This window comes from Capsicum annuum, chromosome 10 (genome assembly GCF_002878395.1).
Source record: "Capsicum annuum cultivar UCD-10X-F1 chromosome 10, UCD10Xv1.1, whole genome shotgun sequence".
In the NCBI taxonomy this organism is placed as follows: Eukaryota; Viridiplantae; Streptophyta; class Magnoliopsida; order Solanales; family Solanaceae; genus Capsicum; species Capsicum annuum.
Genome location: NC_061120.1, coordinates 179,852,100 through 179,857,135, shown reverse-complemented (window position 1 = coordinate 179,857,135; position 5,036 = coordinate 179,852,100). Strand labels below are relative to the sequence as shown.

Genomic DNA, 5,036 nt, shown 5'->3' with positions numbered 1-5,036 from the left:
TTTTAACCCATCTCGTAACTTTTAGTTATTATTTTATAGTTATGGGTTAAATTGATATTTTTTTAACTCTTGAGACCTTTGTATAAAAATTAATTTAGATAGGAAGGATTTATCATATTTATCAAAAATAAAAAAATAAAAACCTGATAGATTAAGAAGTAGAGTACAGAAGTTATGCTTAGGCTTTCTCACATCAGCAGAGGAAAAAAAAGAGAGAGAGGCGATGGTTTCAGGTGAGACTTCGTCCATCTTTTTAAATTCTTTATTACTGTGGTATCAATTCTATAAATTACTGTACGTATCCGCGCATTATTTCAAAAAAATGAGTTGAGAGATAATTGAAATCTTGTCTTTTAAATTCTGATATTCTTAAATATTGACAAAACCTCAAGAAATTATACTAAAACAACATCGTAATAACATGAAAGAAATTGAACCGCAAAAGAATTATATATACATTTTCTTTAAAATTCATATTGAACACCAATCAACTCCGACATCTATTTATTGTTTATGCTTTGATGGCAGGATAGGAATGATGGAGAAATCCTTTCAACACTGCCCTTCACCAAAATTTTGCACCTGACAAACCAAAAAACATATATATGATCTCGATATATATGATAAAATTTTGCATCTGATAAAACAGAAAACATATCAACAGAAAACATGTATCCACCAAGAAGACTTGTGCATATGAAAAGCAATCAACTAATTTTTTTCATCCACTAAAATTACATGTATCCATTTCTGACCCCACATAACTTGTTTCATCAAAGAATTATACACTGTTGTGAACACTTAATATTTAGAAATATCATGAAGCATATCTCGTAATATGTTATGTATCTATTCAAAGATGTTTTAGAAAATATCAAATTTCTGACAAATCAATGAACCTGAAATTTAAATTTGTTCTTTTTCTGAGATGTCAAAAGCATAGAACAAACTTGAAATTTTAAATTCTTTCTTAACAGTACATTGAATTGATTCAAGAATCTTCCTGGACCACAGAGAAATACAAAACAAAGTACTTAAAAAATCTCCTTACCTCTATTCAGAAACAAATTGAAAATGAATCAAATCAGAACCTTCAAGGACTTGCGAGTATTTAAAGAAGCAATGGGAACTCCTCCTCCTTTCTTTCATGGTAATTTTTAGAATACTTTAGGTGTATGTCCCACACTCTTCTATGTTGCTTAGGTATTTTACTCATTTAGATTACAAAACGTTCATGAAAGTATCTTACCATTACCTATGACATTCCAAATAATGATAGAAACATGTTTGACAACTTCACTGTGAAGCAGTAGGCAACTTGCTGTTTTCATCCTTCTTTGACACATCAAATGTTAGACTTTCTCCATAAGGCTAATCTAACATTTGATAAGACTCCAAGTATAGAATCATGTTTTTGTTAATTGCTATAGGTTCATTTGAAATCAAGAGGGAAGTCAATGGTAAATTCATTCTCTTTCGGCCTCTCCTGTAAAACTATAATCATAAACAAATTTCCTTCTTGATTTAAGAATAACTCAAAAATAAAAAAAATATTTATCAAAAATATTAGATATAAATTTATAAATTCCATTATTGTTTGTTCCAATAAAATATTGTGCAAAAGATTAAGAGAACAACCCTATACTCATCGACACCTCAAAATGTAGATTGATATACCACCTAAAAGTAAAAAAATAATAATTTATTTTGCTAAACAGATATTCAGAACAAACTATGCACAGTAAATAAATATTTGATCTCTACCTATTTGATAGACCAATCGAGATTGCAGAATAACAAATTTAGACTTTTCCCTAAAAAATGAAAGGAATGAAAAATTACCTTTAAGGAATTGAGCCAAAGAACTCTTGTTTGCTCTAAATTGCAAATCCTTTTCTTGATAAACATCAATCATGGTTATCTACTATTTGATGGTGTCTAAGGTCACTCCACGCGCTCCTGTTGCTGCTAGTCCCTTCCAACTTTCCGTGAGTACACCTGTTAAGGAAAATCACCATCCTTACTACCTTACATTGGTACAAGTTGGTGGCATAGTGGTTACAGACTACAGTCATGGTTCTCCAAATACTACTTAATTGTTCTTATTTAGATGAAAAACAAAAAACTGAAAGATTTCGATTAGATATCTACCAAATCTTTCACACAATCATCAAAGAGATTTTAGGAAGTTAATTTTGTGGCTCAACAAACATTTCATTACATTCTAGTCAAAAGATGGGCCATTTAGTGAATATAATGAACAATGATGAGTTCATAAATGCCAAGAATAAAAGAATATACAAGTAGAGACACTTTTTTTGTCCAGCTAAGAATCTCTCTTTTCGTATCATCTCCAACCATGATATCAACAGAAATATCAAAACCTAGAATATATTTGAAAATTGCTACCAATGTTAATATAATGAAATAAGCACAGAGAAAAGAGTTGAAACCTAAAAGTAACCATGAGTTAAGTTAAGAGCCCGTTTAGGATTGTTGTTAGAAAACTGCTTATTTGCGAAACACTTTTATAAAATAACTTTTCAGAAAAGTGCTTTAAAAAAATAATAATTTGTGTTTGATAAATTAATTTAAAAAGTGTTTTTGATAAATAGATTGTGTTTGGTTAAGTACTTACTTTTTCCAAACAAATAGCCTTGATGGCCTCCTTCAGATTGTACACAATGCAAAGTGGCATCACTGAAAATGAAAATAGAAGACAACCCTCTTGGGTGATTGCCACACATTACTCGAATGCGTCTTCTTTACAGTTGCACATCAGTGACACACACTGAACCAACTGGTAATAGAAGTTCATATACTTCATAGGATATTTATCCTTGGTATAGAGACTTTTTATTTAAAGAAAGGGAATTAAGTGAAATTGTCAAACTTTCCATCAAGTTGACCAAGATTTCTTAAACATGTTTTCATGAGAAATAACATCAACAAACTTGTCCATTATATTCAAATGAAATAAAAAAACATAAAGTTCAAGTCAGGATAAGAACTCACATGGTTTCTAGATATCAATAGTAGTGATCTCTTTGCATCTTCTCATTTTGTACTTTCTTCTACAATAGAAAAATTCTATATTTTTGGTCAAATGTCTCTGTTCTCAATTCTTTAGGTGATATTGCACAAAATAGATAGAAAATTGTAGCCTCAGTGAGATCTAGATGGCAACATTATGTCTTTACGTTTGTCGGCAAAATGAAATGAGAGAGTTATTCTCAAATGAGAAATAATTTCACAAACACGTGTTTAATTATGCACCTAAATAGTTTGTTACTTAAAAGTAAAGGTATCTACCATGCCACGACAGGAGCTTGGTATTAGCCAGCAAAGTTTCATCTTATAGTAATTTTCTTCACCAAAAAAATCAAAGTGTGAACGAAAAAGATATCTGAGAAATTTCACAGTAAAATACTATGTAAAGAAAATATTTTGCTTAAAGTTAATCTATGATGAAATAAAAAAAAAAAAAACATACCTTTGTGTCTCATAATCCCAACTGTTCATTTACCACATTCAAGGTTTTCATCCTCACTTTTTGATCTAATTATAATTTGGGACAATCATAGAAAACTGCTAAACTGTAAAAGAATAAAAAGAAAAAAATTATAGATGAACAATTGATGACCAACCCGAAAGCCCTTTATTTTGCAAGAAACAATAAACAAAATTGACAAATAGGGCTTACTGATTTTTGTCGAGACCTCATCTTATGAAGTGTTCACATAAAAAAGGAAACTGAAAAATCTAGATATTGATGATAGATGAAGCATTTGGATCCCATGACATCTAGAATTTTATGTGAAAAGATAGAAACTTTGATGACAAAAAAAAATGAAATCCAGATGCTAATTTTCACCGATCATTTGCAGCAGTTAATATGACCTCATCCAAATGTGTGGGAAGTTATAAAAGATTAGAAGTTTTCAGTCACCGATACACTTTTTGTGAATTGTGAATTTTAAAACAGAAATTTTAAGAGGGTTGTGCAGTTTCCATTTTTTTTTTTATATCAAACTTATTAGTGAATTTTCTTTTTTATTTTTATTTTTATTTTTGCTGGAATTATGTGATGCTTACACTTGGCTTCCAAGAAGTTTTTTGACTCTCCTATTATATATAGATAGATTATTATTAGAAAATAACAATTTTTATTGCGATAAATTATTAATACATATTTAAAAAAAATTGAGATTTTTTAAATATCATTAAAAAAATAAAAAATTAATACGATAGATACCATGTTACCTTCTGGTCGGTTTTATTTTGTTTCATTAATAAATTTTCTAAATTTTTACCTCAGAGAAATATCATACATGTTGTGATATCCGTGAAAATAAATACTTTTGCAGAGAAATCTCACACTATAATAGGTAGTCATATTGGATGACAAATATATTTTAGACTATATAAATCTAAAACAATATAAAAATTTAGTTGGACATTTCATACGCAAAAATATGTACATAAAAAAGGGAAAAAAGGAGAAGAAAGAATACTACATAGGGAGTGCTAAAAAGATCTTGCTGAGGTTATCGAATCCGTTAGTGGATTAGCTGATTCCTCCCAGCGAGGAACAAACGCAAGTGACATTTTTAAGTGCAAATAAAGACTAAAAACCTCATCCACTATCATTTCTTGAAATTTGAGTTTTTTTCCTTTTAAGCATAGTTGCATAGAATTATTGAGAAATGGTAGTGTTATATATAGGAACAAAGCCAATTGCTACGTTTTATAAAACCAGCGATTAGCTTTGCCATGAAGCTGCAGTTGAGAATTGGAGTGTTATTTATAGCATCATCAATGTCATTAGTTTGATTATCCGCTAGAAAAGTGGGGAGAGAAAAAGCCTTTTTGGCTTCAAAAATAAATTTAATACAAATTATTGCTGATAATTATAAACTTAACGATAGATAGATTTAAATTTTCAGCAAATATTTTGAAGAAAATATAAGAAAGAAAAGCCAAAAAATTGATTAAAAAAAATAAATACTTAATGGTGGACTTAGAAGTATGCCACA

At 29.4% G+C, this 5,036-nt stretch overlaps 1 long non-coding RNA gene across 1 annotated transcript; it reads right to left on the bottom strand.

Annotated features, from left to right (window-relative positions):
- Positions 1-376: 376 nt before the first annotated feature.
- LOC107844940 lies at positions 377-4,011 on the bottom strand. Its single transcript, XR_001666634.2, has 4 exons — positions 3,704-4,011; positions 3,494-3,596; positions 1,843-1,998; positions 377-582 (listed from the first exon to the last, which is right to left on the bottom strand). It is a non-coding gene; the product is annotated as an uncharacterized LOC107844940 (long non-coding RNA).
- Between the last annotated feature and the right edge of the window lie 1,025 nt (positions 4,012-5,036).